The sequence below is a fragment of the Marmota marmota genome, unplaced genomic scaffold (assembly GCF_001458135.2).
Source record: "Marmota marmota marmota unplaced genomic scaffold, marMar, whole genome shotgun sequence".
NCBI classification, from domain to species: Eukaryota; Metazoa; Chordata; class Mammalia; order Rodentia; family Sciuridae; genus Marmota; species Marmota marmota.
This window is the reverse complement of record NW_026000221.1, coordinates 13,865,147-13,878,541: the sequence shown is the minus strand read 5'-3', so window position 1 is coordinate 13,878,541 and position 13,395 is coordinate 13,865,147. Positions and strand designations below refer to the sequence as shown.

The following is a 13,395-nucleotide window of genomic DNA, read 5'->3' as shown; positions in this document are numbered from 1 at the left end:
AATTTCATCCCGGCATATTTCAGGCCTCTCATCACGAGATGATTCATTGCTTCATGTAAGCGAGTACAATCAGCTCAAATATTTGTAGTCTTCATGCAATTGCTGTAAGAAAACAGGGGACCGCTCCCCTCCCTGCGAGCCCCCACCCTGGGCTGCAGAGTTGGGTTCGAATGACACAGGGCTGCCTGGTTCTTCTGCTCTGCGGAGAAGCACACAAAGCGACCATACCCCTAGAGGCCTGCAGCTTCTGCAGAGAGGCAGAGGGTTTTGCTCCTGACAGTCTGGCCAGGATGTTTCCCAGGGCAACCTGGAGGAAATCTTGGCAGACTTTGCCCAACACTGTCTTCTAACTTTGCATCCAAGAATCTCTCCTGGCAGGATTTCTTGGTGATTGTCTTAGCACCCAGGAAATCACAGGGCTTTCAGAGGCCTGGGACCTCTTCCTCACCATCCCAGTAATTATACTGGGGAGAAAAGCGAGGCTGCCCCAGACTCCCTCAGGATTACATGGCATGAGAATCAAGATTCAAATCCAGATCTCCCAACTCCTGGCCCAGCATACACCCAGCTGCTCACGTTCTGTAGGTTTAGTTAAAAATAACTTCTTCTCTCATTATTAAAATTATTCACATTGTAGAATTTTTAAAATATGGAGTGTTTACGCCACAATTCCAGTCCTCAAAGATAATCAACGTTGAGACCAGCTTTGTGGATTTCCAACCACATGTTCACAAAGGACTTTTCATTTAGAAGGTGCCTGGGTGTGGTTCATGCTCTGCTGTCACTGTGCTAAATTTCTTGATAGATTTTTGTTGTTGGGGGTGGGGGACATTGGGGGATTGAAGCCAAGGACACCCAGCCACTGAACCAAATCCTCATCCATTTTTTATTTATTTTCTGTTTTGAGGCAAGGTCTCACTAAATTGTTGAGGGCCTTGCTAAATTGCTGAGGCTGGATTTGAACTTGCAATCCTCCAGCCTCTGCCTCCCAAGCTACTGGGATTACAAGCTTACACCACAGCATTCAGCGTCTTCATAGATTTTTGAATAAAGAGCCCTGCATTTTCATTTTGACTGAGCCCTACAAATTATTTAGCTTGTTCTAACCACCATTAATATTTTAATACCATCTTTGCCAGTGACTGGCATCTCCCACTATCCCATTCATTCATTTCTTTATTCAACAAATGTTTATCAAGCACCTACTATATGCACTGCTTAAAACACCATGAAAATCTCTTTGAAAGGAGACCCCGAGTGCTTTATTCCATCAAAACAGACTGGGATTATTGATCTAGGATGATTAAACCAGCTGTCCACAGAGAAAAGACTCTAAAAATGATCACCACGTAAGGGAGAGGTCACCCAGAGAGAAGGAGGTCAGACACAGTCCTTTGGTATCAATGGTAGTCCACACTGTAGGTCCACGTGTATTAAATGTTCTGAAGAGACAGAAAAGGCAGAGCATAAAATGCAGACAGGTGTCATTTACATGTAAGGATGGCTCAGAGAACACACCTGTAATCACAGATACTTTTACAACTTAGCTGCAGGAAACAGGATTACGCTCTATCCAGTCTCAGTCATGGCCTAAGCACTTCCAGGGAAAATTTACTAAATGTCGTGTTGGCCCTGCTTTTCCTGAGTTTTACACAATTTTTGTAACCAGGGAATGGCAAGGGATTTCTGTGTCATGGATTCTAAGGAAAGATGCTTTTCAAAGTGATGAGGAGCTATTTCCTCCAAACAGCAGGTAGAAAATGCAAAAGAATCACCTCAATTACATGGAAGACTCTGGAAATAGGAAGGACAAAGCTCCATTGGGTCTAGATGTTATTCTTCCACATGAAAAATAAAATATGAGTAACCTTTCTTTCTCAAGACCAAAGGCATCTGATATGGATACACATTTATAGCAATATACCCCACAGGATATTTGAAAGCTCTGATTTAATCTTTAATTTCCCCCCCAACAAGGTGAGTGCCTGATTGTACCACGGCAATAAGATAGAAGCTTCAACTCTAAAACTAAGAGTTTTTATACTTCCATAAATATTTACCTGCCTTCCAAAGGTTCTAGAAAAAGGGGGATAGTCAAAATTGTAATTGCTTCCTTGGTATCTTACCCCACTTATCTTGTTGCTGAATACCTTCAAGGATAAAAGTTTCAAGACTCAATGAGATGAGAGAAAAACATGATTTAAGGTAGACTAGGCTAACTTTACCTTCTCACATTTGCCTTCTTCCTGGATTGAACTATTCCTACTACTGCTCTGCATTGTCCCATAGAAGCACCAGACTTGCCAAGAAATATGCAAATCATATAGGTTTCATGAGACTAGAGAATTTCTTCTATAAAGCAAGCTTGTCTTCAACAGTCTTACCCCTTCCAATCCATGCATCTCACTGAGACCAAAGTAACATCCAAAACAATAAACCTGACCGTTTGTGTATCAGATGCCTCATATCCCCCACGGGCAGCTGAGCTAGGGGCAGCTTTGATGGACAGATCCATGTACCTATCCAATGTTCCACCTCAAGAACACATTGAGATGCCATTCTGGTTTTCTATCTTTGGGCTTGCTCCAAAATTACAAAAGCCCCCTAACCCCGTGGCTAGATGCTGCCCCAAGTACAAGAAATTTTTGGCTCTGAATTCGACATTCAACCAATTAAGGATGAGAGTCAGTACCTAAATGTCCCTGGCTCCCATTCTTCAGTGGGGCAATTCTGGGGCAATTCTACTCAGTTCCATTAAAGGACCCTCAGCAAATCTGAGACTGCCTGGCTCATGACAATTACCAGCTCAATGACATATATTGTTTCTGCTGTCCTTCTTTCTTTGTGTCACTTTTACACACCCCGTCTGGTACATTTCCTGGGATCACCTTCCAAACAAATCACACACACACACACACACACATAAATCCTCATCTTAGTTTTCAGAGAAAACTCAAACTAGGACACCTCTGCATTCCCTCTCTTAACACCACTCGAAATTGCTTTGTCTTTCAGATAAAACCCAAACACCTCAGCTTAATATTCAAGGCCTTGACTTTCATTCCTCATTTAGACCTCAGATGACAGCTGCACCTACTTAGCTCCTGTTCAAACCCATCACTCACAGTTGACCACCTTCACATCTTCTCTCAAGCTGAGTTCTCTATTCCTTATCTTCTGTACCCATCTTGTTCCTCCTCATGTCGCTGTCACCTGGAAGCCCTCCCCATCTCCATCTCTGCTCCAACATGCATTTCATGGTGCCGTAATTGACATACAGGCTCATCTCCACCTTAGAGCATGTATCCCTCAAGGACAGGGCAGATCTTGATTGGTCAGTGATCCCAGAGCTTGGCACCATGGGTATACTCAGACACTTTTTAAGGACCGCACGACATTTCCTTCTCTAATCAGCTATACTTGGTGTCCTCTAAGTGTTCTGATCATTGTTAGCATTTTATGTGAGCAATGAAGACTTTAAAAAAAGAAAAGAAAACTGCATGAAACAGTTCATTTACACATTGACTGATGCAGCTACCATGCAACATTCCCTCTTCTGAAGTGAGGAGAGTAGAGAAGGTTGCTCATAAACACTAATGTAAAGGCAAAGGCACACAAAGCCCCCAATCAAAAGAATTGGAGGGCCTTGGATTGTTTGAGATGAGTGAAACTGAGAACTGACACAGCCCAGCCAAGAGAGGGGAGTTGACACCCTCAACGGAACAGTGCAAGGACTAGAAGCCCCAGTTCTGATCTCCCAAGCACCCTTTCCACTCGCCCATTCTGCCACACTGCCACTCAGAGATGGAGAGGTGGGACCAAACTGCTCTGCCTCAATCTAGAAAAAAAGGTCAGAATGCAATCTTTTTTGAAGGGTAAGGAAGCAGTGGGCAATCAGTACTTCAGGAAAAATTCTTGTTCTGTGTACCCCAATTCAAACTGAAGCTGGTGAATTTCCCCAGAGGAATCAGGATGCTATTTGTAGAACAAAGCTCAGGCAAAGGGGAAAAAAAAAAAGCAGGGATAATTGTGTTGATGGATCGGGTTTTTGAGGATGTGCTCTGTATTCCAAATATTTTTGTTTCCCTATTTGTATGTGTACAGGACAAAGGCTTCCTTTCTGCATCGTGCATCGTGTAAAATATATGGTTAGGAACTCGGTGAGACAGCAAAGGACTTACCTAAATTCATTTCCATTTCTCCAGCATTAACTAATTAACTCTGCTGCCATCTTAGAGCAATAGAAGAGCTGAATTACACATGCCATGGGCTGGGCTGGATGGACAGAAGGATGGATGCATAGATGACTGACAGACGACAGGATGCATGGGTGAAGGGGTGGGGTCTTTCCTTGGGTCTCTCCTCTTGCCCTGCTCCTTCATGACCTCTTCTCTACTCTTTGCACCTGATACCCTTTATCCTTTTCCGTCCCCAAGGACAGAATTTAATTTCTTTTCCCCAGCAGGTAGAGTGTTTATATGACCCAAGCTCTCTTTGTCTCCTGGAGAAATGAGTTTCCTCTACAGCAAAAAAGTCTTTCTTCATATCCTTATTACACAGTTGGGTCTGTCCTCAGAAGTCTGTGAAGTGTCAGAGGCCATCACCCAGAATGTCCTGAAGAAAAGCAGACCTGAGACTCTTCTGAAGGTAGGGATCCCCCTGGACCAGGTCAAGCCCTGCAGCTCTTATGACCACAGTCTGATGCCACCTCCTCAGGCAATATTCCCAGGAGAAACCGAAGCCTCTCCTCTCCAGCTCCTCCCCACTCATTCTAGCATTTTGCATAATGTGGTTTCCCAAGACAGTTTCCATCATGTTTATTTCAGGAACTCCAGCAGTCACTATTAGCATGACCTACATATTTTTTTTTGATGTCCTAGGTGTTCCCCAATTATCATTAACCCAGTATGTTTTAAAACCAGTCTTAGAAGTAATTATAGCATGGAGCTAGTTTTGCTTCTTTCCAATCAACAGGAAAAAAAAAATAATAAGAGAAGGATTTCAATCATGAGCTGAGAAATCTGCTTCTTAAGCAAGAATCCAGGAGAAAAAAATTGGCCACTTGGGAAAGAAAGAAGCAAAATTTTCTTGATCCCCTCTTGTGCACCAGATATTTTCACCTGTTATGTCCCACAATCCTCCTAAAACCTTACAAAATAAGTATCATAATTGCCACTTTCTTAGTTGGGGGAACTGAGGCTTAGAGAAATGGGAAGTATCCTCAAGGTAAAAAATGATAGTAAGTGGGAAAGTGAGATCTGAGCTCTGCTGACAAGCTTTGCATGTTCAAAGCTGGTCCGAAGGTTGCCTCTGGCTAGATCCCATCATGCCCCACCACCACCACCACCACCTTTTGCACAACAGTATTCTGTGGCTTGAGAGAAGGCAGCCATGGTTTTCCTTGGCTTTGGTCCCACCCCCTCTCCACTGAACAAAGCTGATTGGTCCAGAATTTGACATTCAACCTGAGCCCAACCAATAGGAATCCTTCTCTAGAATTTTCACATTGGAACCAAAGATTAGGGCCAGATCCTTTCCAGTATTTCTGACATGAAGGCCAGGAGTAGGGACAGCCATTCACAAGGGAAAGAGGAGATAAGAGAGGGATGGCAGTGTCTGAGTCTCTACTGTGGGTCAAGTCCAGTGGTATCTCTTCTTTCCATTCAACTTGACTTTTCACACTCCTTTGTCATCCCTGAGACAATAAACATCCCTTCTCCCTATGGTGGCTATAGTCCAAAAAGATTTCAGACTAAGGCCAAGGTCCTGTGTGCACATCTGCTAGTTCTTGGTTGGTGATCAGATAAGTAAAGCTGGATTCAGACTCAACCAGAGATGCCTCCTAATTCTGTATCACAAGGTAGATTCACTGGAAAAGTTTTATGTGTCTAGGATTGAGAAGTGGTTTCTAAGGAATCCAAAAGGCTGACACAACTCAAAACAGCTCAGCCTCTGACTGATCAAGAACAGTGGAAGATGATGTCCTCATCAGATGCAGCCTGTACTTCAGCCTCCGGCTTAGTCTCCTCATCTCTAGAACGAGGGAGCCGGGTTCAGTCCCTGATCTACAACACTCACCATAGAAACAGGTGTTTCCATAACACTTTTTAAAAATGGATTCCCTCCGTTGTCCTTTACCTGTGAATAATGGATTTGATGTGCCAGCCATATTTTCCCAATGCACATTAAAATGCATAACCACTCAAGTAAAACATGTTTGACTGTATGCCACCCAAATCCACTTGGGTTCCACACTCTGGAAAATAATGGAGCTGATGATCTCTAAGAAGCTGACAACCGTGTCATAGAAGGCAATGATAGGAGGCCAGTCCATTCTGAATTCATTCCACAAATGCTTATAGAGTCCCTGCTCCAGACCAACCATGTTGGGAAATCGTAGCAATACGTGCAGTTTTAACTGACAGTAAGTGAGCCTACGTGATGAGCTGGGCACTGGACTAATCATTTTATAGCTGGTACCTCATTTTTATCTCCTAAAAAAATCCCATGAGTTAGGTATAACTTATTTCTGAATCTCAGAAAGGTGAATTATTCATCACTTCCTCCCAAAGCTGGTGTATTAGTTTTCTATTGCCGCCATAACAAATCATCACAAATTTAGTGACTTAAAGCACCATGCATTTATTATCTTACACTTCTGTAAGTCAGAAATTCCACATGGGTTTCTCCAGGCTGAGATCAAGGTGTCAGCAGGGCTGTGTTCCTCCCTGGAGGCTCTGAGAGCTGCTCTCAGTCCTTACCTTCTCTAGCTTCTAGAGGCCCATATTCTTGGCTCCTGGCCCCAACTCCATCTTCAAAGCCAGTAATAGAGGCTAGGTACTGCTCATACTGCCCTCTCTCTGATTCTCTGTAATAAGGAAGAGTGGCATGTGAAAAAGTCCTTTGATTAGTTCTTTGGCCTTCCTGGGCAATTGAGGATAATCTCCCCCATCTCCAACTCCTGCGCCTTAACCACTTCTACAGAGTGTCTCATGCCATGTAAAGTAACATATTCACAGATCCCAGCGATCAGGACACAGACATCCCTGGAGTGCCACTAGTCTGCCTGCCACAGGTAAGGGGCAGAGGTGAGATTCAAACCTTCATCCCACAGGATTAACCACTACCCTTGACAGAAACAGTCCACGAGGTGCTTGGTGCTTAATAGGATGCTGGTGAAGTGACACAGAAAGTGTGACCACTGAGATTGTAGACCATATTGTTGTGTTGTTTACTAGGTCTCTTTCCATCTATAGAGTAAACCCCACAAGTAGCGGGATGGGATTCTCCATACCCTGCTCAGGATGAGTCTTCATCACCTAGAGCCACACCATTGTAATACAGAAGTCACAAATGCGATAAGAGCAACATAGACCCTAGATTTCTAACACGTAGGACTAAAAAATGGTGTGAAATATCATAGTGTTGCATTCACTATATGTTGATGGTGTTTGAGAAATATTGGGTTAAAATGAATTACCAAAGCCTTTCCCAATGTGACTGCCAGAAAATTACAAAGGAGACTCTCATGATGTAGCAATCAGGGCAGATCTCAAAGAATGCTTGATGTTCAACAGTCTCCTGATACATATCAATCCAGTGAATGGAGTGGTGAAATAACACGAGATAAGTAAGGAACAAAACTGAGTCTGGCATTTTCAAATATTCAGTCTGACCAGGGGAGCCGTGAGCTGGAAGCCCAGAGAGACAGGCACTGGGACATGACATAGATCTCACAACCAACCAATGTTTGGCAAACATCCCACTTGGGTGACATTGGTCTATATTTGTCCTATTTGTTAGGGCAGAACCAGTGAAGGATGGTGCAGAAATGACATGGCTGGGTTTGAGAAAGAGCACCCTGCATCTGAGCTACAGCAGGGTGTGCTGGGAAGAGGTCTCCGTCCTCCTGCAGAATGGAGCTGGGGAAGATGGTGAGCCCCGCCCTCCTGAAGATCCAGCTGCTGGAGAACAACACGAAGAAGCTCATAGAAAAAAAAAAAAAATAGGAGTAGGGGCGGCTTTCTGTCTGTCCGACCAAATTGAGTAAGAAGCAATTAAATGGAATTGGGTAAAATTGTAGATGGAAAGATCTCATCGCAGGGAGTACCTATGGACCGCCCTGTAAGGAAGAAGGAACAAAGATGCTCCAGCGCAGAGCGGAGAGAGAGATGGAGAGCAGACAGCAGGAAGCAGTGTTTCATTCTGGAGATCACAAAACCCGGAGGCAGCCTCAGCAGAGACAATGTGGACGCCTGAGAGCGGGGTCAGCGCAGCAGGTGCCAGAAAGGCCAGCTCCAACCTGACCACGAGCAGAGGATGCGCCTGGTCGGTGCCCCCAAAGCCCCTACCGGCCCTCCCAGCGCTTCTAGGCTCTTTGTTACAGAACCCAGGGCAGCGCACTTGAGAAGGGAGGCCAATGGGTTCGGAGACCTCCTCGAGCCCTGTCTGCAATGTGCCTTCATTAACTATTTCCCAGAGCAGATAGCCACTTCAAAAGAGAGGAGCCTTTTCCACCAGCAATGAGCCGGAGGCTCCGAGTCCGAGGGAGCCGCCCAGGGCTGCACCACTCCCTGCTCGTTTTTTGCCGTCCCCCGCACCCATGCCTAGTCCCAATTATGAATTTCAAAACAGAACTGTAACCCACGAATGGAGAAGCCATGAAAGCAAAGGAAGGAACCATGACGTAGGCTTCTAGGGAGGGAGACTGAAGCGGAGAAGCACAGGGGAGAGGAGACCAAGGGACACCCCAGGTGAGGGGGGGCTCAGCCTGGCTCTGCAGTTAGGGAAGCTGGGATCCAAAGTGAGCCAAGGTGCATGTCAGCGCCCTCCCTGAGCCTCCAAGCACCCCCGGGAGACTGGAAAATCCTGTACAAATGAAGAACAGAGGAAAAGACATCAGAAATTTTAAAAGGTGAGTTCTGGATAGGAAGTGAGTTTTCCATCCACAATTACTTTTCCTGCCTCCTAAATTCCATCGCAATGACTGTAAATGGATTTAAAAAAATAAACCAAGAAACATGAAGAGAATGAATAAGGAGATGATAGCTGGGGACACTGGCCACAGAAACCCAAAAGGAAAGCCCCGGGGAATCCTTGCTAGTTCTCCCAGGGTGGGCAGAGTGGAGGCTGACAGCCCAGCAGCCAGGGCAGGGCGCTCTGCAGACATGGGCTGAGTGCAGGACCCAGGACCATGACAACTACTCTGCCCTGCAAGCACATAGCCCCTGACTCACCAAATCATCCTGGGGCTTCACAATGCTCCACCCCCTGTAATTCTCCCACCCAGGGAGGGGAACTGTGGTTGCTTGATTTATCATCACAACTCTTTTACTTACCCCAGATTTTATCATTGCTTTCTTTTCATATGCTTAGATCTTAGATATAAATCACTAATTCTACCCCAAACTCCCTGCTAATTGCCTAAATCCCCCCTTTCTACATTCAGATAGGGCATTTCATCTTTTTAAACAATTATGTCCTGGGAATACTGGGGGAAGACATGGTAGCATGATTGACAGATAGTTTTTGATTCCATGTCCATGGCCCAAAGAATGGCAATTTTGAAGTCAAATCCAGTGAAAATCATGATATAATTTATAAAGAGGATGAGGAATTAAAAGAATGTGTGAGGGAGAGAGATGACTAAACCCTCATCTTTCACAGTAGGAAGTCAAAAGGCAGAATATGGGCAAGGTATTAGAGATGTGGAGAGGCAAACCAAAAGAGTCAACTAAAAGGGTTGTGTGTGATGCTCTAGGGAGGGCATCCAGGAAAGAGTGAAGACTGCAGCCTTCCCCTACCTACCCTGGAGAACCATCTAACTCATTAAGTGTAGGGACACTTGGAAACACCCCTTCATCCATGTCGTGTACCCGCCAAGGTCACTGTCAGAACTCCTGTGACAAACCCACTCTTGCCAAATGTGCCTCCCTTAACACATTTTCCAGAAGCTTTTTCATTGAAAATGTTCAAACCTATAGAAAATTTGAAAGAAAGGATAAAAGAAAGGACATACCCCCTTTATTCAATTACTAATTGTTAATGTTCTCCATGTTTTCTTGGTAGGTGTGTGTGCAGGTGCTATGTAAAATATTTGAAAGCATTTCAGCCTGACTCTCCAAAATAAGGACATTCTCTTATATAATCACATAATAAAATTCATAAGAATTTATAAGTTCACCTAAAATATAGTCTATAATATATACACACATACACATATCCACATACATACATATAAACACATGCCAATATACACACATTCATATGCATACCCACATGTGTATGCATGTACACATGTGTGTTCATGTATATATATTCCTAGACATGCACACATGCATATATAAACCCACATGCATGCACATTCCTATCCTATGCATGCCTATCTGTATGTATACATGTATGTATACACACCTGAACCACACACACAAATACACACACACCTATGCACAACTTAAGTGCACCTATACCTTTTTCGTGTGTGTCTCATGGACTGTAGCTTCCTTTTTTATTTGAAGAGCCCAAATTAGTTAGTTGTCTTGCAAAATGTTCTACATTGCAGATCTGAGTATTCTCATTAGAGTCAGAGAACATTTTAGGCAGGAATACCACATGGTTGATGCCTTTCCCTTTATACCCTATCCTATAAGAAAGCCACAGTGTCAGGTTTCCCCATGCTTGGTGATGCTATGTGTAATCATTTGGTTAAGGTGGGGACTACCAGATCTCTCTGCTGTGAAGGTCCATTTATTCCTTTGTAAATAGTTAATCTTGGAAAACATATGGATATGCTGTTCCTCATAGCTTCAGCATCCTTGGTGATTCTTGCATGAATTCATGACCACAATGGACACAGCAAAATGACGAATTTCCTCATTCTTTCTACATTGATTAATTGATTAGTTAGCCTCTCTCTCTCTCTCTCTCTCTCTCTCTCTCTCTCTCTCTCTCCAAACATGGGCTCAAGAATACTATATCATTCTGTTTGATGCTCAAAAACATTTCCAACATCTGCCCTATGGGAGCCCATGCAAGCCGGCAGTCATATTCCTTACTCTTTTCTGCATGTCTAATAGCTGTGTGACTTTAGATAATAGACTTAACTATTCTGTTTCTCAGTTTCTTCATCTGGAAAACAGACAACATAACAATGGACATCAACAGATTCTTAAGGATTAAATGAATGAATACATGTGAAACCACAGGACTGTGCCCGCCATATGCTAAACCCTAGGTAAGTGCTTGCTATTACAATTTCTTACCATTATCATCTTTATGGTCCTCATCACCACAACATCACCCATCACAGAACTGGAGCTCCACAGACAGTTTAAGAAGGAAAGAAGGGAGGGAGGGAGGGAGGGAGAGTAGAGTAAGAATCTTTAAAGAAAGAGGCTATGTGGGCAAATTCTAGAACTGCCTTTTTCCCACCCTGCTCCCTGCCTGGCCCTGACCTCTTCTTTGCTTATATCCAGCCTCCAGGTGGCCTGCAGGCTGGCCTGCCCCACTGATCATGGAGAAATATTTGGTAAACGGAACCAACACGGGGCTGTTAGATAAACACGAGTTCTGACTGACAAAATGTGTTCTTTTCCATCTGCTGCCTTCTAAACAACGCTGGTCTTATTATTTCCACCGACACGCGGTTCTCTCTGTAAATTTGCTTGTCGAGCCAATTCGGCTTTTTGTGAGTGCATTTCTCATTTCATTTTCCGCTGCAGACAAGTCACTGATGCAAGGCAGCTAAGCCCCAGGTCGGCCGCACTCCCTCAGGATGATCTTGGCCTCGTATTCATGTCCTTGACCCCAGAAGACACCTTGCTCCTCTCTGCAAAGATCATGAAGAGCCCCTGGAATTTGGAAGTTTGGGTAATAAAACACAGAGTCGGTGCTGGATTAAGCTGGTGAAGAGTGTGAGACCTGGTTTTATGATTCTCCCTAATTTCACCATCTGAAAATTTCCACAAGTTGATCAAGAAAGCCTTCAAAGAACTGGGAATCTGCTGTGTGTTTTGCAGAGTATGTAAGGGTCTCTGGTCAGAGGAACAATCCAGACATCACAGGAACAGAGCCCAGAGATCTGTGACTGGTGGCATTTATTTTGTTTCTCCCCATTTGGGAAACTGCAATTCAATTCTAGCACTAACCACCCACAGTTAGCACAGACCTAGAAGTTAAGGGCTCCATGTTCCACCCCATGGCCTTCATCTCAGACCAAGTGGGGTCCCCTAGTCAACTGCACTTCTGGCCAACTGGCAACAAATTTCAGGATACCTAGGACCCCTTCGGATTCAACAGTCACTGGAATGGCTCACAGAGCTCGGCAAAATACTATACCTCTATTACAATTTTATTATAAAGGAAGCTCCACTGAGCCTCAAGGTCTAGAGTTTCCAGGGGCTTTCCTGGTGTGGGCATGGCTGAGAACCCCGTCTTCAGACTCCCTCCCCTCCCTGATAGTCAGACTGCCTCCAAGCCCCAATCCTAAAATCATAAAGTTGGTCTTTCTGGGGACCAGCCCCCATCTCAAGTCACCTCATCCCTTAGTATAAACTTAAGTGTGATCCAAGGAGCTCATGAATAAAGATGCTCTTATGGCTCAAGATATTCCAAGAGTTTTATCTCTATGCCAGGAACCTAAGACAAAGACCAGGTGGTCTTTATTATATAATAGGGTTACAAGACAGCAGAGAACATAAAGTAACGGGCACAGAGTGAGGTTCCCCTCCACACCTCTGTCTCTGGATGCCCTGCTCAGTGCTATATAGTATACCTCAGTGCCATAAGGCGTGTGTGCAGGGGAGGGAGAGAGGAAGGGAGAAGGGAATAAAGAAAAGGAGAATGGAACAGAGAGAGTAAGAATGTACCAAAAAGTAGGACAGAGGGAAGAAATGAAAGGAATGAAGATAAGACAGGAGGGAGAGAGAGGACACAGTTAACTTCTTTTTACAAGGGCTCCAGAATGGGTGAATGTCAAGTCCAAAATCACTTGGTTAAGAGACAGCTGCAATAAGATTGAAACCTGGGGAGGGGGGCGGGGCACAGCTCAGTGGTAGAGCGCCTAGCATGGGTGAGCATCCTCAGCACCACATAAAAAAATAAATACAATAAAGTTATAAAAAATATATATTAAAAAAATTCAAACCGGGCCAATCATACTCCAGTCTGTGTTTAATTTAGTCTGAAACAGAGGAGAAAAGCAAGATTATGAAGGACTGCATGTGTAAAAAGAAAATGAAGTTGTTGAGATGCCATTCTCCTGAGTAAGAAGAATCAGCAGAGGCTTGTGAACAGTAAGAACCGGCCCTGCAGCTCTGTGGAATATGGACAGGAGGCAGCTAGAGGGAGGTAGGAGGCCAGAGAAGAGCGGGGTCCACATGGGCAAAGATGGGGTAA

The 13,395-nt window shown here is 44.3% G+C and overlaps 1 long non-coding RNA gene across 1 annotated transcript; it reads left to right on the top strand.

Moving 5' to 3' along the window:
* The first annotated feature begins 8,646 nt into the window (after window positions 1-8,646).
* On the top strand, window positions 8,647-13,002 carry LOC125612982. The gene is made up of 3 exons (XR_007343481.1): window positions 8,647-8,914; window positions 11,119-11,233; window positions 11,721-13,002. It is a non-coding gene; the product is annotated as an uncharacterized LOC125612982 (long non-coding RNA).
* The last annotated feature ends 393 nt before the right edge of the window (window positions 13,003-13,395 follow it).